Source organism: Vipera berus, assembly GCF_964194415.1.
Source record: "Vipera berus genome assembly, chromosome: 6".
In the NCBI taxonomy this organism is placed as follows: Eukaryota; Metazoa; Chordata; class Lepidosauria; order Squamata; family Viperidae; genus Vipera; species Vipera berus.
In genome coordinates this window covers 77,341,829-77,368,701 of record NC_138208.1, presented here as the reverse complement: position 1 = coordinate 77,368,701, position 26,873 = coordinate 77,341,829, and positions in this window count along the sequence as shown.

Genomic DNA, 26,873 nt, shown 5'->3' with positions numbered 1-26,873 from the left:
AAGTTGCTCCACATGGATCATCTAAGCCAACATTGCTTGTACTCTCTGCTGCATTTAAAATACATTAGTAAAAGGATATAGCCTTAAAAGAGTTTCAGTTATTGTGCTTTTGAGCAATAAAAAAAAATAAGCCAGAGAGAGCTCTGTGATGAAGATATTATGAAGGATTTTTTTTAAATAAAATACAATAGCCCTTTTCCCTTCCTTAAATAGTTTTTCCTCCATGGCAATTTTTCTTCTCATATGGCTACTGCATATTTCATCTTCCAATTCTATTTTTAGTAGATTATCTTCACACACTATTAGAAAATTATGCTCTATATTATAATGCCAGAAGGATAGTTATTTCAGAGAAAGAGAAAGGGTGTTATGGATCTGGAAAAGAAAAATATCATATATATATATTTTACTGATGGACATTTCTTGCAGTTTTATTTAAAAATATGGATGGTGTCTACCAGTCTAGTTGCACTCCTCACTTCTTATACTTTCAGTTGTAAACCTCAAATATTAGGAAAAAGCTCTCTTACCCCACCCCACCCATTTCTCTTTCCCCCACCCCATCTTCTTTTTTCTGAGACAAGTATAATATACAGTTCATACTTTATAGTATATACTATAAACTATATACTCAAAATATAGAATTATAGTATCATGACAAATGGGGGGACCTATATGTTGTGTTGTGTACACCATACAAAGTACACAATTTCACTATTACAGGTCCAGGAAAAAATCAGAAAAGCAGTTTGTGAATGAAACCTACTTGAATGATAGAAGAATGGACCAATTTTAACTGAATAAACAATTGTGTAAGACAGCTTGAGTTTCTATGACTGTTGGAGAAGAAAAGGTCAGCTATAATCTATTCAGGCTTCCCAGCATGAAACCAATGTACCAGCTGCTCTAGGGCACTGTGGAGCCATATTACTATACAGATGCATATTTTTACATTTATATCCAACTTTTTTAGAATGTAAGCTATATAGATAATAGTTTTCTCCATTTCCCCTTATCAACAGTATGAGATATATGTGACTGGCCAGTGAGCTGAGCTCCACGGTAAAATGGGGCCTGAAACCTGAGTGTCTTCAGTCCCAACTAAAGACCTTAATCACTTCATCCTGCTGAAGAAGGTTGGATCATCCTTGCCAGAATCTAAACTGATTACTTGCAGAAGATTTGCAAAATTGCCTATATCTATCCTATAGTTAAGTAACTTGCTAAATGGGTTCCAGAAGCAGCCCCCAAAATGAAAGGTTTCATCTGGACAAGAACAAGAAGGTCAATAGGCCTATTAGGAATGTAACCAGACATTTCTGGTATTCCTGCATTGCACTGGTTTGTGCTTCTCCATTTAGCTTAGAAGTGGACATCGCATGAAGGAGAAGGAAGGTACGTATATAGCAGTGGTGGCGAACCTATGGCACGTGTGCCAGAGGTGGCACTCAGAGCCCTCTTTGTGGGCATATATGCCATGCACCGGGAATGGCAACCGTCCCTCTTCAACCAGCCGCCCAAGGTCCCAGTGGCCGGATGCACCCCAGCACGACTGGTTTCCCTCCCCTCACCCCGTCCCGTCCCTCCTGGCCTTGCATGCTCTCCTTTTCCTGGGCACAACCCACTGCCTCGCCTCCTCAGCTCTCAGCCATTTGTCCAGCTCAGAGGCAGCTTCTCTGAACTACTGGCGGCGGGCTGCAGAGCTCCAGAGTGCGCCAGTCAAGGAGCTGGCAGGCTCTGGCTGCTGATGGACACCGTCAGCCCCCATGCGCTCACTGGCCTCTGTGTGCGGGGGCCGATGGTGTCAGGCAGCAGCTGGCCTGGCCCCTGCCTCGCCTTGCCCTGTGGCAATGGCACCCCCATCCTGCTTCGCCTCACCCCGCAGGACGAGCCTCCTGCCCACCACCCCACCTGCCAGAGACCCCATGGATCTCCCCCAACCCTGTGCGGCCCCCACAGGCATCCCTCCCCACGAGCAACATAGAGGTGACCACACCCACTTTGGCCACACCTACCCAGTCTGCCATGACCACCACAGCCACGCCCACCCTGCCACCCAGCCACCTGGCACCCGGTGATAAATAAGTGGGTTTATTTATTTATTTAGTTTGGGCACTTGGTCTCTAAAAGGTTCGCCATCACTGGTACATAGTATTTTGACGTCCTTTGACTTGTTGGAAAAGTAGATCACTGTCACTTCTTAAATATGCTTATTCTGTTGCTGATCATCTCATTTGAATATGTTTAATTCAATTATGCAGGAATTTGATCTCACTATTTTACTTAACTAGAGCTGAATATAGGCCATTCTGCATGCTCATCATTTTCATTGGCTAATGTATGGTTCCTTTTAAAAAGTTCAATATCACATTTAGTCCCCCTTTCTGACAGAACAACTCTATTAATTCAGAATTAGTATATAATTTACTTTACCCCTTGGGCTTTTCTCTGTGGTACTATTACCTAATCAGTATTCTTCTCTCTGTGTTGAATGCTGTGATTACGTTTCTCTGTCTGACCATTTTGTATTTATTTCAGATGACTCATATTTTGTTGACTTCAGTTGAACCTAATATTTCTAAAGCAGCCTTCCTCAATCAAGTATCCTGCAGAAGTGATGGACTTCCTACTCACATAATTCGCATAATGTATGTTAAAATTTTCAGACATTTAAAGAAGAGAGTCATTATACGCAGGCTCACAATCTAGTAGATACAATCCAAAAGGGAAAAAAGAGCTTATAATGTTTAACTATAGAAATAAGGTTTCTCACTACCCCAAGCAATCTGGTTCTTTCTTACTAGACTGTTTTGCTATCTGCTTGATAGCTTGCCATGCTTCAGAATTTAGCATATTTGTGATAAACTGAGTTTTCATTTTTGATAAATAGTTCTAGGGAAATACCTCTCTAATGTTGAAAGAAAAATATATTCTGTTGTTTAGTCTTTCAGATTGCTCTGAAACTTCGTAGGTTATGGTTATAAGCTATATGGGTGAGCTGTTTTAGAAAAAGCAATTTAAAGGTTTCATAAAAAATAGAAAATAGGTCTTTAGACATGCACTAGTGCATCGATCTAAAGATTTCAGAATAACAGAATAACATTCAGTTCAGCTCAATTTCTGAAGGTTTTCTTTCTGCAAGGCATAAGATATAAGACAGTATATCAATTGTTAAAAGACAATAGTTAAGCTTTACACTGAAAGACTATCTAAAATATCAAATATCACTATTCATGTCTTGATCAATCATGGCCTCCATTTATATTAATGGAGAATCGCTTACTGGAGTCACAGTAATATACCAGTTATACCAGTTCAGATGATTTAACCATCAGTAACCAGTATTAACCACTGTCAATCTCCAAAGACGTCTCTTCTCCAAAATTTCAACTAGACATGCCAGGGAATTCATATGGGACCTTTTGCATGGAAAATAGATGCCATTTGGCTGAGCTGTTCCACTTTCTTGACTGTTGTAACTGCTTGAAGCATGTTATTGGAGATGTGAGGCAGTCAGCTACTTAGTGCTCAAAGCCCCATGCCAGCATAGGGTCAATGTCAGCAGAGTAATTTATGTCAGGATTTATGCCACTAGACTAGCAACTGTGTTTTGTTGTTGTTGTTTTACAAATGATGTACAGGACATTATACATTTCACCATGGCAACATTTTAATTTATGCCCAGATAATGCAGTTCAACTGAATTTGAAGATTACTTAAGTCACATCTGCAACTGCCACAGGAGCTGCTCTTCTTCTACACTCATGCCAGCTTGAGGCTAAAATGGTTTAAGATACTGTAATTCTCTGGACTGGACAATTTTCAAGATATTCAGTCGAGACTATAAAATATGATGTCCTCCTGAAATCATTATACTTAAATGAACAGGGGGGAAATGTTGAAATGGTAAATCTACAGATGGATTAAAAGTAACAAAAAAGCTAAGGGGAAGAAACTAGCTACTCAAGAAAAATAATAATTGAAATCATATTTTTTTTAAAAAAATTAGCAGATTTTGAAGTAGCAACCTTCTGTATGCTGACTGAAGATCTTAACCAGAAGGCTATTTTGCAGTGCTGTAAAGTGTTGCATAGAAATATTAGAATTCATGATGAGTATTGGCTAGCTGGCTCTTCAGCTTTGAAATGGAGATGAGCACCGGCACCTAGAGTTGGAAACAACTAACATGCATGTGCGGGGGAACCTTTACCTTTACCTAAAGTGTTGCATAGAAATATTAGAATTCATGATGAGTATTGGCTAGGTAAGGGGTAGGCAACCTTGGCTCTTTTATGACTTGTGGACTTCAACTTCCAGAGTTCTGGGAGTTGAAGTCCACGAGTCATAAAAGAGCCAAGGTTGCCTACCCCTGGGCTAGGTTGAAGGGATCATCCTCTCTCTGCAACCTAACCAATTAACTGCTGAGGTTAACCTGAAACAAAATTAGTTGTTCTACCCCAACCAGACAGGAGCACTTCAAGGTGACGTTGTAAGGAAAACTGTATTTCAGAAGTTGAAAAATAAATAAATTAATTAAATGCAAGAAACAGTCACTTTAAGGGTGAGTGGGAGATTAATAGAGGATGACGTTTTCTGCTCTGCAGAAATATTTGTCTCCCCATTCTCTCAATGGAACAGTGAGTTTAAGCATTCAGTTGTAATAAAAACAGTTGTATCAGATCCCTTATTTATTAGGGACAGTTCATGATTTTGGTTGTCTGTTTTTGGAAAAGAGCAAACTCTGATTGTAAAATGTTTGCTTTCTATGTGATTATTGAGCTAGAATTCTAAGAAATGGGATTTATTCTCACTCTAATAACTGTCTGCCTTCTAGAAAATGGTTTACTTCAGAAATCTGCAGTTATATTCCAACATTCTCCTATTTATACCCCTCTCTCTCCAGATATATAAATAGCAATTATTTATTTATTTATTTATTTATTTATTTATTTATTTATTTATTTATTTATTTATTTATTTATTTATTTTAATTCCATTTATATCCCGCCCTTCTCCAAAGACTCAGGGCGGCTTACAAGCTTAGCAGTAGCCTTCATTCTATGTATATGCCTGCTTATTAGGGCTTTCCCCCCCCCAAGCGGCATTATTACAAAGTCAGCTTAATTGCCCCCAACAATGGCTTTTGAGACTAACAATTACATTTATGGGTGGTGATATTTTTTTTTACTCTAATAATTGGGGCATAGAATTTCCACTTCAAGCATTACCTAGTATGAATCTTGATTTCTAGATCACATAGTTATGTATTTCACTATTACTATTCTGGAAACTTCATGTAAATCCATTTTTCCTCAACATTTCACTGAAATAAAGTTGTTATAAGACTGCTTCAAATAACTCAACTAACATTACAGAATCATTATCAGAACACCCAAAGCAACAGCTACATCACATTTATTTGGATGTGTTAAAATATTAACTGTACATCTGTGTGCTTTCTTACACTTCTGCTCCAAGGACATTCAAAGCTCCATTTATAGAGGCTTTAAAAATGTGTTACACACAAATTGACAGCATGCAGTTAAAAGAAGTTTGCTCAAAAGATATAATGAGGCAGTGAAAAATGTTATATATTAAATACATTGAAGTGATCTTCAAACAAGGCACATAAACATTTATGCAATAGGTTAATTTTTAAGATAATCTTTATCTTAAAGAATTACCGGTAGCTTTGGTGAAAAATGTCCTTGTCCTATTCAGTCTTCTAGATCAGTGTTTCTCAACCACTTTAAAATAGCTGGACTTCAACTCCCAGCAAGCTTTCCTAGCTGGGGAATGCTGGGAGTTGAAGTCCACCTATCTTAAAGTGGCCAAGTTTGAGAAACACTGCTCTAGATCACAAATCCAAGAAAAAGATAGCAGGAAATAGAAAGAGGAAAAATGGAGGAAGAGCAACCGTGGGGAATGGTGAACAATCAAAAGATCCAGGAAGGGAAATTTGAGAACCAGGAGTAGAGCATCCAAGAATATGTATTAGGGTTTGAGAAGGCATTTTGTGCTCAGTGCCATCAATACCATGTTCATTAATTAAGAGTCCACCAGCACAATGTGAATGTTGATTAGTTTTTCAGTGGGTTATAGATCTCCTTAAAGTACAAACCAGGCCTGTCTGACTGCACTGTAAAAACTTTTTATTGACTCTAGTACACAATTTAAATCTCAACACATCGTGATTTGTAAACTATGGTTTATAACTTTGCATGTTCAGCTATCAGTGCCTTTTTCCACAGACAGAGGTTAGGGCACTAAAATAGCCTAGCACAATGGTGAAACCAGTCAATGCGTCCACTCCATTATTCATATAAATTTGTAGACAGTTTAATAGAAAGGAAAATAATTTTCAGGAAAATTCAGTGTTGTAATGAAGGCAGAAACATTAAATTGGGTAGTATGAATAAATCAGCTGTACAGTAGATTTTGCAGCTTGAAAGGGAAAGATTAAGTATCTTGTCCTTCAAAACACTGGTGATTCACAATGTTCTAAGCACAGATTTTAAGCATAATTAAGCCTGATAATTTGTTAGTACAAAGTAGTAAATATAACATGGTTTATCATGCTTCTAATTTTCTGCCTTCATATGCCCTTGCAGATCTGCTTGATTCTTCTTCTCTTTTCTATTAAGACTCATATCTGACCCTGTCATATGGCAAGGTGAAACACTGCTTCATTTGGCACCATGTGTACAGATGGAGCTGGGAGTATCTGAATGGAATAAACTTGGATTCTGCTTCATGCAATAAAACATCTTAGGCTGGCACTATCCTGCCTCTTGGTGACCTGCCTCTTACATCTGAAAATAGATTGGTGCCTCTCATACCTGCTGATAATATGCAGAATCCGTTGAGCTGAAATATCATGTAGCCAGCATGTTTAAAGTTGCGTTGGTCATCTACTGGACCACATAGAACAAATGCAGGACAAATATGAGCATCTTTTCCCAAGAATATGCTACTGCCATTGTCTGAAGAACACTTATATCTGAAACCTACTAATTGGTTAGTTGCTGAATTCCATGTCGTCAAAAGCTCTGAGAGTTTGGTGATATGGCTGTGACCACCATAGTAAATTTTTGACCCCCAACCTGTGGACAACCCTGACATAAGATAACGTCTACTTAACCTCCATGAATGTCAAACATAAATTTTCTGGTTTTTTCCATTGTTTGTTCTGTTGTTTCAGCTTTTCCTAGTGAAATTCTACTCGGGCATGATGATGAAGCAGGCTAGAGCTTCAGTTTCTTATGTGATTTTGATCTACGTAATCTGTGGTTACTATTAACTTCACCATCTTCAAAGCTTTCTTTCCATCCTTGACTTTGGCCTCCAGGTCTCTTTTCAGCAAGGCCCATCTCAAAACAGAAAAGTCTTTTTCTTCTTTTAATTTCATTCCTTCAAATGCTAACCCATGTCTCTTAGAGAAGATTTTTCATGGTGAAAAGGAAGATCAAAACATAATAAATAAACAAAACCCAGTGACAGCGTCCATATGTCAAACTGATCCTTCCTTGTTTTAAAATCCCAGTCAGTATCTAGTCTGGCTAATCATGTTCTTTCAGAGTTAGACTCTCTAACTTACAATCCCAATGTGTCAATCCCTTTGACAATCCAAATTATATTTCGCTATCTCCTAGTCATTTTTAAAGTGTCAGCTTCAAGTCTTCTTCCATAGCAACCGTAACCAAGGCAGATGCACTGTTTCATGGGCAATAAAGAGTAGCAGAACCAGATCTTCTCTGTCCTATTCAGATGCAATTTATCTTAGCTTAAAGATCATACTCAGAAAATGAAACTTTGCATTTTAAAAAATGCACAAATAGGCAACACTTCTTCATAGTTTAAAACAGTAAATATGTACATGTTAAACTAGGACAAGGTTTCAAGTCCCCAGCCTAGGACAGGAGTCAGCACAGAACTGTTTGATGTATGTAAAGGCTAGATCCACATACTGTATCATCCTAAGCCAAGCCTTTAACAAACTTAATGGATAAGACATCCTATCCTTTAAAAAGGACATGTCCTCTAGAGAATGACAAGTGCTAATTTACCATAAGGGAACTCTTTGTCTATTGCTGAAACATAAAAATAAAGCAATGTATGTTTGGAATGTGTTTTTTCTCAGATATTGATAAAAAAAGTATGTCGGTTGTTGTACATTGGATAAGATGAAGAAGAGCACATTCACTGAAATATCTAGTTTGAATAATTTAAAGCAGCATTTCTCGACCTTGATAGGCTTAAGATGTGTGCATTTCAATTCCCAGAATTCATGCTGGCTGGGGAATTCTGGGAGTTGAAATCCAAACATCTAAAACTTGCAGACGTTAAGAAATACTGTTTTAAAGTGTTAATTCTTTGATTTATGCTTAATTAGGTTAAGTATTAAATTTCACAAATGTTCTTTAAATCCCTGAATTTTTTTTTAAAGAAAGACTGAAATAATGTCTCAGGCCCTTTCCGAGCTAAATGCTGTTTTTGATTTGGAAAAAAAAATCCTTGTTCTATAAATGCCTACGTTTCAGCCACCCATCATTCATTCATTCTCTCTCTCTCTCTCTCTCTCTCTCTCTCTCTCTCTCTCTCTCTCTCTCTTCCCTCCTTCCCTCCCTCACCAAATTTATGACTGCAGCAGGGCCCAAGAAATGTTTACCATTATCCCAGCTGCCAAAAAAGAGAGAAGAAAACAAAATGCCAAACCACCATGTCATAAAAGTTGCTAGCATTTTCTCATGATCAAAGTGACTGACCATAATTCACAGGGAGAGAAGAAGGTCGCTGATAAAGGGCAGGGCACAAGACTTGGCTTTTGCCGGTTGTGCAGTGCACAACAGGAACAGCACACCAGCATAAAAGATGGTGTTAATTCCCTCACTGAATGCAATTGGACCAAACATAACAGGAAGGCTGTCACAACAACAAAACCAACAAGCCTGTCAACTTCAGTGGCCTCTCCTGGTCTGTCTCCAGATGGGTAGGAAGAGGCAGCTGCAGAATTCCCCTGATGAGTAAGGACAGTTGGCTCGGGAATTCTTTGAATTGGGGCTCCAATTTATTTGAAGGGCCCCAACTGGAAGAAGTTGGTTTAAACCTTGTTCTGCCCCAGTCATAAACAATATAAACCAACAATACGGTTTGCTTGTGTGCAGCTTCCGGTGTGGTTTGGCTTGTCTGTGATTTACAGTTTATTCAGCCAGTTGTGATTTGTTCAGTCTACCTCAGTGAAGAAAGTTAAACCCTAGCATGTTGTGTGAACACAATTAAAGTGAGGCACATATATGAACAGGTATAAAATGCAGGTTTTCACACCTATAAGTTAATTTTCTTAACTTTCTATAATACTCCTCCCGCTCCATTTTTCCCCCCTTCGACATCAGTTCCCTGACAAGAACTCAACTGAAAATAAAAATGCCTGGAGGAATTGGCTGTGTTTTTAAAAAATAAGCAAGAGACATGGTAAAATTTTAATATCCTTGTGTCACTATTGCTTTTTAAAAACTAAACTTTGAACCCAACATACTTCATACCCACTGCTGTGTCCAGTGATGTTCCCATCCATACATAAGGTAAACATATTTATCATTGAAAAAGATTTTGATTCAGTGGTTACTTTACTGTGGTAACAGCAGCAGCAAGTCCCAAGCAATCTAGCCAAATGCTTAGTAATTTAACCAGTAGGGATTAGATGATTATCACTTACATTGCATGCTCTGATAGCCATAAGGCCATGCTGAGCTCTGGGTAACTGGGCACAGTTCCACTTAAATCAATGGAGATGCATCTGATTAGCCTCAATGCTGCATTTAAGTCTATCACATCCTGTTTCTCTGGTTAATCTACAAGATAATTGAACCGGATAGCTGGGGATATAAAATACATGTCCTAGGTGATCATCAAGTCAAATTTTGCTTTGTATTTCAAGGAAACTGGCAGAGTATTATAACTGGCACCGCTTATTTACTTCAAACCAGGGGAACTTAACCTGGGGTCCATGGATAGATTTCAGGGAGGGTCTGAATGGAAAAAAAAATACAAGTTGGTGTTTGTGTGTATGTGTATTTGTGTGTGTGTGTGTGAGAGAGAGAGAGAAATTTAATATTTAATATTGTTTTAATATTTTAGTGCTGTATTTGAGTATAAATGGTTTCCTTTATTTTATTTTTTGCATTTAAAAAATTAAATGCAAAAATTAAAAATTGTTTTGAGAAAGGGTTTTGTAAATTTCACCAGACTCTCAAAAGAGTCCATAGTACAAAAAGGTTAAGAACCCCTGCCCTAAATTATGTCCCACAAAGGATGAACACCTATTTATTTCCAACCACCACCACTAAAGCTTAAACAGAAGAAGCTAGCTGAGCACCAACTTATGATATGTGTAAGAATCTCACTGCCCAGATGTCTAAACAGAATTTGCAGAGTTGTTGATGGATTGAAAACCTGTAGAAACTGATAAATGGCATAAAAGAAATGAATGTGTGTGTGTGTGTGTCTGTATGTGTGTCTTGTGTGTGCACACGTGTGAGTGTATGTGTGCAGCAATATGTCAAAGTGATGCTTCAATTGATTAATTCCAGTTTCTGAAACATTGGCTCACCTTCTCAATCTCTCTTAAAGATTAGAAAACATTAATGATTTTAAAAAAAGGTAAACTTTAGTTATCCATCCATTGAGCTTTATTGCAGACATTAACAAGTGCTAAGTATTTATTTCATTTGTTACAGAAGCATTCTCTTGGCCAATTTTGCCAATTTTGTACTTTGTTTAAAAAATGCAGTGTTAGTTCCAAACCACAGACTGTGCTGAAATAGAATCTGGCTGCTGATTCCATGGAGATTACAGAAATAACAAAATCACCGATACCCTCATCCAGTCAACCGAGAGTATTACATTTTGTCGCTGGGTTTTATTCATTTGCTACAGCCATCATGGAAAACTTAACTGATTAATTAGGGCAGGTTATTGTAATAATATTACTGTATTCCATTGGAGAATACAAAAGACAACAAGAAAGTTATTATTTTCATATAGAAGGAAAAGCATATTAAAATAGCATGCTCTTCTGATAACACAGGGGTCGGCAACCTGAAAAAGGAAAAGAGCCACTGGGAACCGGTTCCATCACACATAAAAAAAGTGGGAGCCGCGTGCGTGTGTACAAAACGGTTTTTTCTTGCGCATGCGCAGACGCGCGCAGTTGCCATTTTTTTTATATGTGCTGGAACCGGTTCCCGGTTGTGCGACGGCGACAGCCCGTTTGCAGAGCTACCGCCTTCGGCAGCCTGCAAACGTGCCGCGACAGCTTTCCCAAAGAGCGGCGCCGCTGCCCGTTCGCGCGGAGGTATGCGCGCACCTCTCCAAAGGTTTGGGGAGGTGCGTGCACACCTACGGTCATTCAGAGAGGTGCGCGTGCACCTCTCGGAATGGGCAGCGGCACGGCTTGTTGGGAAAGCTGCCGCGGCCCGTCTGCAGAGCTGCTGCTTTCGGCAGCCTGCAAACGTGCCGCGGCAGCTTTCCCAAAGAGTGGCGCTGCTGCCCGTTCACGCAGAGGTGCGCACGCACCTCTCCAAATGGGCGGTGCCAGTTTCCATTTGGAGAGGTGTGTGCGCACCACTGCCCGTTCGAAGAGGTGCGCACGCACTGGGCGGCTGGGAGCTGCAGGAGACGGCTGCCGACCCGTGTGATAACACAAAGTTTAATGGCCATAAAGCAAGTTGCTCCATGTTTTAATATATATCAATTACTGTGCAAATAATTGCATTATCCAGTGCAGTCCTAAGTACATATAGATGGAAGTACAGTATAATAAATTTACTTAACATTTAGAAATAAACATTTACTTGAGCGCACTGAATAAATCCATTGAATAAAATGGACCATGTTACAAAGGATGGCATGCAGTCTTATGAAAGTGCATGATCATAAAAAGCAAAAGACCAGTTTCTTTCTTTCTTTCTGTTTGTGCCCAATGTCATACAATCTGTTTTTCTTAAACTAGCTTTGGCTTTGAAGCCAACAGGCGAAGTAAATAAGGAGTTTTGCACTCCAATCTCTCTGCATCTTTTCCCTTCCATCTGTGAGATGCTGAGCAAGCTGATATGTTCGCAGCTGGGGGGAAATGAGTTCATACAGAGCAGGGTGATTTATTATTGAAGCATGCAGAAATTAGCACATGAAACAATGCCTGATGTCTCATACAGAACCTTATAAACACTCCATTCCTCTTGCTGGTTTATATTATTTTAGCAGATCTATCATTAACAATGCATTTTCTGAAAAATAATGTTCACTGCACTCAAGGAAAGTTGGGGGATATCCTGGCCTTCCAGATGTTTTGGGGTTACAATTTCTTCAGGTGGCTGAAGCTTTAAGTGTTGCTGTCTCCCAACATCTGGAAACACCTTATTTTCACTGTTGTTCATTTGCTTTTAACGATAACTAAAAAATAAAAAGTAAGCACCTAAAAGTTTTCCAACTGCATATCTGATCATAATACCTGGTACCAAGCAGGAGGAAAAAATGGCCTGCCTGTTAATTTAATAGCTCCTTAATATCCCCAAAGTGAACAAGTGAAATTATTAGCATCTCTTAAAGGATTGGATACAGTAGGTAACTGAGAAGTTGGCCATGTCATCTTTCTGTTGAGGGTCTGCCTGGTGTTGATCAAGAAGTCAACAATAAAGATTGCTAGTTATACCCAAAGTTTCTTGACAACACAGTGGAAGTGGGTTTTGTCATTGCTTTCTTTGGTTGTCAAAAGGAAACAGATTAAATCTTAGGGGCCCCATTATAGGAATGTATCTTAATCACAGAAATAATACATATGGAAGAGTTTGTCAGCAAAAACTAATAGTAAGTAAATCCAAACACCGAGACAAAAATTAATTTTTTCTCTGGACAAATATTCTGTACAAAACCAGAAAAAACACCAATTCAGTTCTTTAATAACTTCACTTTGTATAGTTGAACAAGTCTGGAATTGGCTTTAACCAGCATAAAGACATTGTGTGGAAGGGCCCTTAAGATTAATGTGATATAACTGGAATTGTTAGGCATATGGTGTTAGCCTACAATGTTGGGTTGAAAATATATTAACCATAATGCTATGTCTTTAAGAAGTTAATTGGCCAATGGGTGTGTAAGTGTTCTCATGGCCATAAGAGGAAGTTAGGAACGTAGCTTCTCTCTCTCTCTCTGATTTCACTGATCTCTACTGTTACTGTTTTTGCTCTGCTGTTGGTTTACTACTGTTGTAACCTGAACTGTGTATTTGACCTCTGGACCGGTAAGAAGACTTTGTAACTTGGACTGTTGCTATTGTTTATGACTTGGACTGTTTATTTTTGACTGTGCATTTTTGTTCTTACACCACCTCAAAAGTAAACTACTTTTTGTTTTTATAACTCAGTGTATCCCTGTGTGTGACTTTTACTACTCTCAGTACCCTTCCTTGTCTGTGCAACTCTTTGGTAGCACAAGGAGACCTCTGCACAACTAAATTCCTTAACAGGAATGACATTATGTTGGACAAGGCTGGATCAACCCATTTGAAGAGGTAGTAGCAGCAGGATAGTATTATTGATCCATGTAGGATGAGACTACCTCTGCAAAATATCTGCTTCTAGTGCAACTAACACAACTTTTTGTAAGATTACTCCTGTTCTAATTTCTCAGAGACCCAACGTAATGGCCAAACACACATAGATAAATATATTTTGTGCCTTAATGCTCACTCTGTTATGGATAGGTTCAGTGATCTTTAACATCTCTCTGCAAATTACTCTCCCAGCCTGAACTGATAGCATGTATGGCAGCTTTTGGTAAATTGAAAGTGATGGAGAAGTTCAAATATGTCAAAGAGTAATAATCTGTTAGCTGTGAGGTTTTATTCAAAGTCACATGGGAGCGGTTTCCATAAATATTTATGCCCTTTTGATGTAAGAATATGATAAGCAATTCAACAGGGCTGTTTTGAGAGTTTTTCCTAAGTGACAGGTTTCCTGCTAAGGGAAAGAGCCAGATAATTATAGAAAGCCTACAATAAACTGTGGCCATATTGTACATTCTGTATACTGTAAACTCTGATCATATTGTATATTCACATAAATTTATGTCTTGCTTTTATCACCAGAGTGAAATGATGCCCATGCAGCTTGATATACATGCAAAGGGAACGTATGAATGGGTTACAGTATATGAATGTCATCCAACACTTGGGTGATGCAAGAAATACAAATGACTTGCATATCAAAGTCACAGTGATATGCAGAATTTATACAATTTGTGCATCTGTTTAAAGTGGAAATTTAAAATGTTGACCTTTGGCTGTTTCAGAAATTGATAATAACTTTTGTCTTTCAGAAGGCCTTTTTACTTCTTTTCTCACTTTAGTTTAATCTATGAAACTGTTTTATAGCAAATCAGGCTCTAAAACCCAAGTAGCTGATTATCTATAAATCAGTTCCCAAAACATCAGACAGACTCAGAGATGTTTTTCAGCACAGTCTAGGTTCTCATAGTGCCCAACCACATATTCAAAGAAGAATAGATGAGACCATGAAGGGACTTACGTTACTGCTCATGTTATTCATGTTCTCATGTTATTGTTCCTCAATCTCATGTTATTACTCCTCAGTAAATGATATTATTCAGAATCCTTCTGAAGATACCAAGCACTGGCCTCAGAATTTTATCCATAAAAATTGTGTTCTCTACAACTGGCCTAGCTTTGTCAATAATGTTCAGTCCCTGCCTGTTCCTATAATGAAATAGGAAGTCACTGATCTGTCCTTCCTACCAGCTAATGTTTAGTTGTTCAGCTCTCCTTTTTAAGAATCAGGCTGCTAAATTCCCATTCTGCCTGTCTTTAAAGGCTAAAAAAAGCATATGTAATAATAATAATAATAATAATAATAATAATAATAATAATAATAATAATAATAATAATAATAATAATAATAATAATAATAATAAAAACTTGGAAGGGACCTTGGAGGTCATCTAGTCCAACCCCCTGCTCAGGCAGGAAACCTTATACCATTTCAGGCAAATGGCTGTCCAGTCTCTTCTTAAAAACCTCCAGTGTTGGAGCATTCACCACCTCTGGAGGCAGGTTGTTCCACTGGTTAATTGTTCTAACTGTCAGGAAGTTTCTCCTTAGTTCTAGGTTGCTTCTCTCCTTGACTAGTTTCCATCCCTTGCTTCTTGTCCTGCTTTCAGGTGCTTTGGAGAATAGCTTGACTCCCTCTTCTTTGTGGCGCCCCCTGAGATATTGGAACACTGCTATCATCTCACCCCTCACCCTTCTCTTCATTAAACTACACATACCCAATTCCAGCAACCGTTCCCTACCGGTATATGTTTTAGCCTCCAGCCCCCTAATCATCTTTGTTGCTCTTCTCTGTACCCTTTCTAGAGTTTCGACATCTTTTTTACATTGTGGTGACCAAAACTGGATGCAGTATTCCAGGTGTGGCCTTACCAAAGCATTGTAAAGTGGTATTAGTACTTCACTTGATCTTGATTCTATCCCTCTGTTAATGCAGCCTAGCACTGTGTTGGCTTTTTTGGCAGCTGCAGCACACTGCTGGCTCATATTGAAGTGATTGTCTACTAAGACTCCGAGATCCCTCTCACAGTTACTACAATGTTTATGTGTAGGTAGTCCTCTACTTATAACAATTCATTTAGTCAAAAATGAAAGCAAATATAGTTCATTTAGTGACCATTTGAAGTTATAATGGCACTGAAAAAAGTGTCTTGACCATTTTTCACACTTACGACCCTTGTAGCATCTCCATGGACACATGATCAAAATTCAGACTAGGCAACTGACTCATATCTAGGATGGTTGCAATGTCCGGGGGTCATGTGATCACCTTTTGTGACCTTCTGTCAAGCAAAAACAATGGAGAAGCCAGATTCACTTAACAACCATGTTACTAACTTAACAACTGCAGTTATTCACTTAGCAAATGTAGCAAGAAAGGTGGTAAAATGGGGCAAAACTCACTTAACAAATGTTTCACTTAGCAACAGAAACATTGGGCTCAATTTTGGTCATAAGTCTAGGACTACCTATATTATTTATTTATTTATTAATTTAATTTATATACCACCCTTCTCTCAAGAGACTCAGGGCGGTGAACAGGGCAATACATAAAAGTTAAATACAAAAATTAAAATTAACATTATTAAAACATGATTAAACAATGCCCATAAATGATACAAATTTAAAATTGAAGTTATTAATAAAAATCCCAACCCGTCCCATCAGGCCAGGCCCGCTTGTTTAAAAAGATGGGTTTTAAGGTCGCGCCGGAAGGAGCGGAGATCGGGCGCCATCCGGAAGAAGGATTAGAAGGATTCTTATGAGCAAGACCACTTATTTCACACTGTGCTATGTTTAGTAAAAAGGGACTCGGTGGCTCAGTGGGTTAGGAGGCTGAGCTTGTCGATCAGAAGGTCGAAAGTTTGGCGGGTCGAATCCTGAGTGTCGCGTAACAGAGTGAGTGCCTGTTACTCGTCCCAGCTTCTGCCAACCTAGCAGTTCGAAAGCACATAAAAATGCAAGTAGAAAAATAGGGACCACTACGGTGGGAAGGTAACAGCGTTCTGTGTGCCTTTGGCATCTAGTCATGCTGACCACATGACCACGGAGACGTCCTCGGACAAGTGCTGGCTCTTCGGCTTTGAGATGGAGATGAGCACCGGCCCCTAGAGTTGGAAACGACTAGCACGCATGTGCGGAGGAACCTTTACCTTTGCCTTATGTTTAGTAACTGTTTCCTTTTCGGAATTAATGCCCAAATTCAACTTGCTCAGAATTAGGGTAAAAAAAGGGTTGGCGCAATCATTAAGTAGACTAAAGCAGTTTTCTCAGACAGCAGATGCTAAAAGGAAGCTCATAAAACATTGAAGGACAGAACAATGCTAGCTGTGTATCTTCTGAGTTTCCAACTGCAATGGATAGGATTGCCCCAGCATCACTGCTGAAGAAGAATTCGATTGCTAGTCCAGTGTTTGTGAACTGAAATAAGAGACAGCATCTTGTTCTTTGCCTTCAGTAGTAAAATACTTTGGCTCAGCTATGGTCCAGGAAAGATTTTATGAGAATAATCTACTAAAAGGTTTGATTCTCCCATTAACATGAGCCAATTTAATCAGTGTAATCAATTTTTTATTAGGATATAGGTTATGGAAATGAATTGAGGGCAAATCATTTTTAGGTCAACTCCTGCCTAGTTGGAGGCAATTTACACCCCACAGTTCCATATAAACTTTTCCTTGCTAGCACAAAGAATTATAGAATCATCCAGGGGTAAAGGACCTTGGAGGTCTTCTAGTCCAACCCCCCTGCCCAAAGTAGTTATCCAAATTATCTTTTTTTCCCCTCAGAATTTCCCAAGCATCTGAAACAGTTTTTTCCTCTAGGATTTCTATCTATGGAATCCCTCCTATTCTCTTTGTTAGCATGTTGAAGCCAGCTCTCTTGAAATCTAAAACACCACTCTGACTTTGTTCAGTTACCTGTGTCTGCATTCCTACAGCTTTCATTCTCTTAATCACTTCATCACTATTAATAAAAATTAAGTCCGGTGTAGCTGACCATCTAGTTCTCTTGTTCCACATTTTGGATGACAAAGTTGTCAGCAACCTGTTTGGCCTCCCACGTGCTTCAAAGTTTGTCTTCCAGTTAATGCCAGGATACTTAAAGTCCCCCATTACTACAGTGGTATGTTTCCTGCACACTCAGTTAACTGGTTAGCAAAAATTTCATCTATTTCTTCTGCTGGATTGGGTGACCTGTAGTACACACCTATAACTGTGTCATTTCCTAGAAATGAACATGCATGGAACATGCAAGCAACCTGCTCATTTACATTACTGCTTAGATATATCAGCAATCCAGAATCTTTAACTTTTTAAGCTAATGGGCACATTTGGTTAGTCTGTGTTTTTTTTAAGAGATTCAGAAGCTGTTTGACACCAAACAATTATACGAGACTTATGATAAAAAATAGAAAGCAATAAAAAATTATGCATTTGGATAAGCACACTCCCTACAACATAGTACACAACTGACAAAGGTTCTACCAGCAGGTCTAGGATAACAGGCAATCTTTTAAAGATTTCAGAACATCACAGGTGGGAACCAACAGCTCTAGGGGGCGGGGGGGGGACACCATGACAGAAAAGGCACACTTCCTGGGGCTTGATCAATAGTTTAGTTAGACCAAGAGCCTCTTATGGGTACACTAGAAAAATGGTTGCCTTGATTGGTGCAGAAAGAAAGCCTGTGGGTCTTTGAGGAGCCCTGAGATTGTTAGAAATAAAGGTCACGCCCCAGGCTGGTACTCTGTACCATGCTAGCTTTCCACCCATTTTAAATGAAAAGAATCTAAAATGATAAAAATTGCCAGAGTAGAAACTCTTGGGGTCCCAAGGAAACTTTGATGGGTACATTATTAACTCCCAGTTGCCATTTTGGGGACCCAGTTCCTAATCAGTCACCCTTGATCCAACATTTTCCTTCTCCAATTTGGACTTTATTCTCCGTCTTGGATTCCTGCACTCCTTGATATTTGATTTTCTGTATCCTGGAGCAACTAACTCCCTGTTTTGAACCTTTCTTTTTGATTAATAGTTTTCCAGACTGCCCTATTGCTTTAATTCAGCTACACACAAGTTTCCTGCATTGCAGCCCTTCTTAGCTCCTCTTCTTTTGAAATGCATATGTTGTCCTTGCTACTTGTCTTGACTGTAATCATCCTTTTAGCTACAGGAAGCTATTTAATTCTTATGTGTGACTGTTATGTAAGGAATGAAATAAAAATACTAAAAATGACCTTGCTTTCCAATGGAGAATGACAGCATATGTTTATTAAATGGCAGATTATTGGTTTTTTTTTACTCCCAATATCTCAAGAAGACAGTACAATTGTATATCAGTAATAAGTAATAATAATAAGTAATAATAAGTAATAATAAGGAACGTGGTGGCTCAGTGGGTTAGGACGCTGAGTTTGTCGATCAGAAGGTTGGCAGTTTGGCGGGTCGAATCCCGAGTGCTGCATAACAGAGTGAGCACCTGTTACTCGTCCCAGCTTCGGCCAACCTAGCAGTTCAAAAGCACGTAAAAATGCAAGTAGAAAAATAGGGACCACTACAGTGGGAAGGTAACAGCGTTCCGTGTGCCTTTGGCGTCTAGTCATGCCGGCCACATGACCACGGAGACGTCCTCGGACAAGCTCTTTGGCTTTGAAACGGAGATGAGCACCGGCCCCTAGAGTTGGACATGACTAGCACGCATGTGCAGGGGAACCTTTACCTTTAATAAGATTTATTTAAATGTAGTTGATGGAAGGCTGAATATCATTCAAACATTTTTTGATCAGTAGAAGATCACATATGTGTAATCAAACACACACACATACAGAGGACTTCATATTGGACAAGATACATAAATGTCAGTGGGGAGATCTGTAATGGGTTGAAGAACTTCACCCCAAGAGTGCTCATAAATGGTTCTGAATTGACCTGGAGGGAACTATCAACTGGGGGTCCCCAGGGCTCGGTCTTTGACCCAGTGTTATTCATAACTTTCCATCTTTTCCATTATTTATAAAGAACGGGAGGTTTATTAAATTTTCAGGAAACACCAAGCTAGAAGATTTAGCTAATACGTAGAGGATGAACTCAAGATTCCTTGTACCGTAATATGCTATAAGGTAAATTACCAAAGTTTGACTTTGACAAACTTGTAATAGGAAGCTGTTCAACTATGGCAGATGTACAGTCATAATTCTGGATTAGAAAATTCAGTGGATATAGGATTGGGTCAACTTGGCATGGCATAAGCATATGCCAGAAGGATCTAAAGCAGTGATTCTTAAACTAAACCAATTACCTTTCTTCCTGTCTCAAATAATGGCATTACCCCCCACAAAAAATACAGTCGAGGCAGTTGACTTGGCAGTGGCAGTCCTAAGCAACTCACATACAAGCATTTACAAATTGTTCCTTTATCCACAGGATATGTCCAAATTACTTTCTTGGGGATAATAACCACAGTGTAAGATTAATCTAGAAGTTCTAGTGCACCATTATTTGTACATAGGCAAGTGGTATAATATAGCATCTGAATAGTCTGGTGTCATACTAGGTTGCATTTTCATGCAAATTACAGGAAGTAATTCCATTAGAAATAGGTCTATTTTACTCTGTGCTTGCTGAGCTTGAAGTACTGTGTCAAGTTCTGGACATCACAGCTTAAATAAGAAGAAGCTGGAATGGTACCAGAAGAGAGTTACAGGATGGTAAGAAATCTGGGGGGAAAAAACCAAAAACCCTGAGCATCTTTAGCTTGAAAAATTGAACACTGACCGATACGTAGTAATCTTTGAATATCTAAATATGTAATATGTAAGATAGAGTTGAAATGGAAAGCAGGACAAAGAACAAAAGGCTGAACTTTAAATACCAATAGCACTTAGACTTATATACTGCTTCATAGTGCTTTACAGATCTCTCTAAGTGGTTTACAGAGTCAGCATATTGCCCCCAACGATCTGTGTCCTCATTTGACCGATCTCTGAAGGATGGAAGATGGAGTCAACCTTGAGCCGGTCAGGATTGAACTCCAGTCACTGGGCAGAATTTGCTTGCAATACTGCATTCTAACTACTGCTTAAATGAAGGAGATTCGGGATTTAGGAAGTATTTCCTGGCTTATGAACTGTTTAGCAATGGAATCTTCTACCAACAATAGCGGTGAACTCTCCTGTATGATAGTCAATCTACATTCTATATTCCTAACAGTATAGGGTCATTTGCTGCACTATTTGTACCCATTCTTGGACTGGGAAGCCCTTCAGTCACTCTTAATCTCCTAGAGTCATATAAAAGGGAGTAAAAAAAATTGAGTAAATAAATACAAAAAATACTGCTGCCCTTGAAGACCATCCAGAAGCTACAACCGGTCTAGAATGCAGCAGCACAGGGAGCGATGGACATGTTGCAGTATGTTCAGGTGTCGTCATTGTTTCATGAGTTACCAGTTGATTTCCAGGTGTAATTCCAGGTGCTAGTTATCATGGGATAAAGAAGGGACTGCTTCTCTTCAAATGTTTCTGCCCATCTGGTGAGGTCAAGCAGAGTGATGTGATTCAAGTCAATCAATCAATCAATCAATCTAATAATGTCATCTTGCAGACCCAGGAAGTATGCCTTCTCAGTAGCAATGGCTGCCCTCTGGAATGACATCCCTCCACAGGTCTGTACTGCTCCTGTTTTAATGACTTTCCATAATATGTTAAAACTTGATTGTTCACCCAAGATGATTGTAACAGGATGGTTGTCAAGCCCCCCCCCCCTTTTATGTGTGTGATAAAGAGGTGGACTTCCACTTGGAGGCATTCTGTTTTTTGTCTCAAAGGTGCTTTTTCAAAAGACAACTAGACTGTTTTTTCCCTCAAGGAAGAAGAAGAAGACCTTTCACTTCTTATCCAAGAAGCTTCATCAGTTCTGGCAGGATGGTGGTGGCAATGGAAGGATAAGTTCTGGTTCTTGCCAGAACCGATGCTTCTTAGATGAGAAGCAAAATGTCTTCTTTCTCCTCAAGAGAAAAAACAGACAAGTTGCCTTTTGAAAAAGCACCTTTGAGACAACTACAATGATCTGGATGACTGAGGTTCTCCACAAACATTCTTTTATATATATATATATGTTGTTTCCTTTTAATGCAAGCTACCGACAGTCATTGAGGAATTAGATCACACTGAAATTGAAATAAATGAATAAATGAATGAATAAAATAAATAAATAAATAAATAAATAAATAAATAAATGCGAATCATATTTGTCAAGCTTGATAAAACAAGAAATATCCTAACCACATGCAGTTTTACATTTAACCATATTTGCAAAATGCCATTATCACAACACAAGAGTAAAATAATTTGCTGCTCTTGCTTAGCTTCTAAAGACCTTTATTTGCAAAAAAAATGCTATTTTATCATAAAAAGAATGAGGTGTTTTTTTTTAAATTAACTATGTAAATGTGCTAGCCAGGATCTTGTTTGCTGCTGCTTCTACCTGATGAATTTGGAGTTATTGGATCCTGGACTTCAGACATAAATTCCTTTGATAGCTGTACCTGATGCAACTGATGACTTATATGCTTGTCCAAGAAAACACTGTATTGAAGCGTGTTGTTTTTAAGTGCTGCAAGACTCATAAGTTTTACTCCGTAGACTAAACAACTCTAAGCTCCCCAAATCCACTGGTGTTTTTTATGACCAGCCCAAATCCTGCCTGACTTATTCTAAGTCTAGAAAAGCTGTTCTGTGTTTAAGGTTAACTTTCAAAAGCTCATATATCATTTATGAGCAGGGTATTAATATTTGATCATCATAACTGGGATTCATCTGGTACAATTTTCGTCTTCATGTGAAGCTCCTAGGAGACTACATACAAAACATCCGAGTTTTGATTTCATTTGTCAAGTTGAGGGAGAAAACACTTGAGAAGCAGAAACCTAAAAGATTTTCCTTCAAAAAAAAAAATCAATCTGAAAATATTAACAATTATCCACAGAGGATCAGATGCTTAGCATGCACACCAGGCACCTGCAGGCATCTGAGCCTCCTCCCAGGGCGACCCAATTAGCTGAATGGTTATTTTTCAGGAAGCTGCTGTTTTCCTCCGGTCTTTTGGATGAACAAATGTCCTAATTTGGGAGGATGGCCTTCCTTTTCAAACAACATACTCTCTGTCCACTAGAAGCACAGGAAATGTTCAGCAGCAGGCATCTGTGCGATGGAGGAGGGTGCGTGGGCTGGGGGTGGAGTGGGGGAACATCAACAATCTTGTCTTCAGCCTTATGCAGAATTGTCACTGTTTTATATCATTCACACAATCAGTTTGCTTTTCTTCACAGGATGCTCTCCAAGTGCCCCCCAGGAATGGATTTGTATGCAGAAAGTCTATTTTATGGGTTGGGATCTCCTCTGATACAGACACTGTGTCTTGGCAGAAAGGGCCACAAATCCTGCAGTCCATTTTTCAAGTGTGAGAAGCTGTGAGCGAAAGACATCTGCTGCATGAAAGCATGAGAAGAAGAGCCTAAGAAGGGTTTTGCTGCACTGAAACAAGGCCTAACATTCTGTATCCACATGGCCAAAGGGAAAAATCAAGCAGGGTATGAAGTTGCAATGTATGGCAGTGAAAGTTGGACCATAAGAAAGGCTGAGCGCCAAAGAATTGAAGCCTTTGAACTATGGTGCTGGAGAAGACTCCTGCGAGTCCCTTGGACTGCAAGGCGATCAAACCGGTCAGTCCTAGAGGAGATCAACCCTGACTGCTCTTTAGAAGGCCAGATCCTGAAGCTAAAACTCAAATACTTTGGCCACCTAATGAGAAGGAAGGACTCACTGGAGAAGAGCCTCATGCTGGGAAAGATTGAGGGCAAGAGAAGAAGGGGACGACAGAGAATGAGGTGGATGGATGGAGTCACTGAAGCAGTAGGCGTGAGCTTAAATGGACTCCAGAAGATGGTAGAGGACAGGAAGGCCTGGAGGAATGTTGTCCATAGGGTCGCGATGGGTCGGACACGACTTCGCAACTAACAACAACAACATGAAGGTCAAGCTGCAGAAAGAGTTAAGGGCAAGGAAGTCAGATGCCAAAATAGAAAGCAGAAAAATGAATTCTTACCTCCTTTACCCATTTTCCCCCCTAAAACTTTATTAAATTTTGAAAAAGTGTAAAATACAAAAAAGCAAAGGACAAACAGTTAAAAAGAAAGGGAAAAGGGGAGGGGGGAAAAAACTAGGAAGTGCAAACAAAAAAGAAAAAAGCTATTAAAAAAAGATGACTTCTGACTTTCTTTGCTACAGATAAAAAGCTAAAAATCAAAGACCAGGAAGAAACCATAAGAAGCAGTGTCTTTATCATCATAAACAAACCTAACCATCCAAACCCAAGATTAAAATTTCATTTCTTCCAGTTTGAAACAAAAATCCAAGAGCACTTTCCAAGTAGAAAGGAAGCTACAGACTTCAGCCAAAGTGGTCAATTTCACCATCTCCTCCAACTCCATTGATTTCATACATTTTTGGCCCATTGTTCGTGTAGGAATCATCAAGGTAGAAAATCTCAGTGGTTGAGAAACTGAATCAGTGGACTACTGAACTTATCAGACAAGACAGTGATGGCTTGATTTCTAACGATTTATCATTTTTAGGTACAATGCATATATCAGCCTAGAAGAAAGAGAAGGGTGGATATAAATCAATGTTACGAGCTTAGAGAATTATAGGCTCATTAAACCTGAGTCCTTTGTTAAAAAATTATTTTGATGAAATTTAACACTGGATCAGGAAAGCTGACAAAGCAATGCTGAGAGAAACAGCAAGGATGCATCTTCTCGCAGCAGCCTGGTGGCATCTGCAGGGGTGAAGAAACTAAGGCAGGCACCACAAGGGGAGAAAGCTCAACCGCACATAAGGGGTACCAGTTGCAAGAACCCAAAGGTGCTTTTTCGAGAAGCAACTGGACTTGCTTTGTTTTTCCTTGAAGATGTTTCACTTCTCATCCAAGAAGCTAAACATCTTCAAGGAAAAACAAAGCAAGTCCAGTTGCTTCTCGAAAAAGCACCTTTGGGACAACCATGATCTGGATCAGGGCTTTTCAACCATTGGTACAGGTACCACCTGTGGTACATTGGCACCTGGCAGGTGGTACGCGACCATCCTAGAAAAGTGGTAGCGGGGGAGGGGAATGAGCTGAACTGGTGGTAGCACCACACAAGCCTAAGCAAGAGATGGCTGGAGCTGCAGGGCTATCAGGGCTCAGCAGAAGTACCAGGATCAGCGCCAGGCTCCAGCTGGAGCGCGGTGCTGATCCTGGCGCTTCTGCTGAGCCCAGAAGAAGCGCCGATCAGCTGGAATGTTGCAGCATCTCCAGGGTCTTGTGATTTACATTCAGATGCTTGGCAACTGATTCATATTTATGATGGTCAGTGTCCCAGGGTCATGTGAAGTGACCAAAACCTGCTGCAACCACCCAGCAGATCGGGGGGGAATAAAAACCAAACACCCCCTACCCCACCCCTGCTGCCAATCCTCAACAGAAATGCTCACAACAATGAAAACCTTGGACAGGAGGAAGAGCGCCTCAGGGCGGGCAGGCAGGTGTCTTGCTCGGCTATGGCTTGGGGGGCACTTTTTTCAGTGCCATTGTAACTTCAAACAGTCACTAAGTGAACTGTTGTAAGTCGAGGACTACCTGTACTTCACTTTTTTCCTTTTTTTTTGGTCAAGTTTTTGACACCTTGCTAGGCGACTGGTGGTACTCGGATGTTGCCATATCCTAAAAGTGGTACAATGGGTGAAAAAGTTGAAAAGCCCTGACCAGGATGACTGAGAATCTCCATAGACAATTGCATCAGCTTTTGAAGGACTGAGAGAAAGCTGGCTTGCATGCTTGCTGCCTTCTGGCATTAATTACTCTTCTATCTCTCAATTCCATGCAAACAGCAGGAAAGAAAATGGGGTCATTTCTCCAGACCAGAAAAACTAAAGTTCCCCTGGAAAAGAGATTGGCAGTCCATTCCTGCCGATTTGAAATTCTCACTGACTTTCTATAGTAGCTTGAATAACCCAGGACCAGTGCTTTTTTTGTAAAAGAAAAAGGTGCCGGAACTCACACATGTCATACAACCCACCTTGCCCTACCCTACAAGGTTCCATCCAAAAAAGGTGCCGGAACTCCGTTCTGAGCGTTCTATGAGAAAAAAAAGACCTGCCCAGGACGCTCCAGAAATGTTGGACTTCAATTGCTATCCTTCCCCAGCTGTTTTGCTACAGAATCATTCTGTATGAGATCATTGAAGAATGGGAAACTCTAAAGATTTGCTTTGGATCATTATTCATAAGATTGAAATTATTTTTTATTGAAAAGCCTTCAGTTCTGAAGTAGGAAATCCTGTGCCACTGACAGGGCTCTAAAAAAAGCTATATATTTCTACATTGGGTTTGCGCATCTGTGTTTGCAATACAGAAACAGAGTATTGAGGTTTGCAAAATATAAAGACATTTGATTTTGCTATCCTTTATATAGTGCTGGTGTTTTATATTTCCTAAAAAATCTAGATAAAAATTCACATAAACTTTGCACTTTTTATTGTATAACAAGATCTAGGCCACCTAAAAGGGACAAGAGAGGGATAAAATATGAAGTTGGCAAGCTCCTAAAGCGCTTTCTTCAAAGCAAAATAGATTTAGTACATGAAGGTCAGGCACTAGAAGAAAAGTCATTTCTTTCATTTTAAATGGCCATAATAACAGAATGCATTTAACAAAATGCCAAAGTATATCAGCGCAAGAAGGTATTACTTTTTAAATTTGTAAAACAATTTTGTCCTTCCTTCCTCCCTCCCTCCCTCACCCCTTCCCTGCCAGGAAGAAACTATCAATTTAAAAAATATATTTTTGACACTTTAAGCATGTTGCTTCTCCAACATTGAAAGGATGAAGAAGGGAACACACATCTTGATAATCCACATTCTTCTGTCAATTTTCAGTATCTAAGTCACTCTGCTTATGTACATTTATTTCATTTCATTAATATGCTATCTTCTAGAGCGGCATGGCAGCTTAGAGGTTAAGATGCTTGTCTCCCATTTGGAAGGTTGAGAGTTCAATCTTAGGCAGCAACAGGTGTTTTTCTATCAGGACACAAAGAGAAAATATCTGCTGTGAACTCTGCATAGGTGGCAGGAAGGGCATCTGACCAGTAAATGCTCACCTACATTCAGTTGCCCTGACTCCACCCCAAATCAAGGGATTACAAGGTCACAA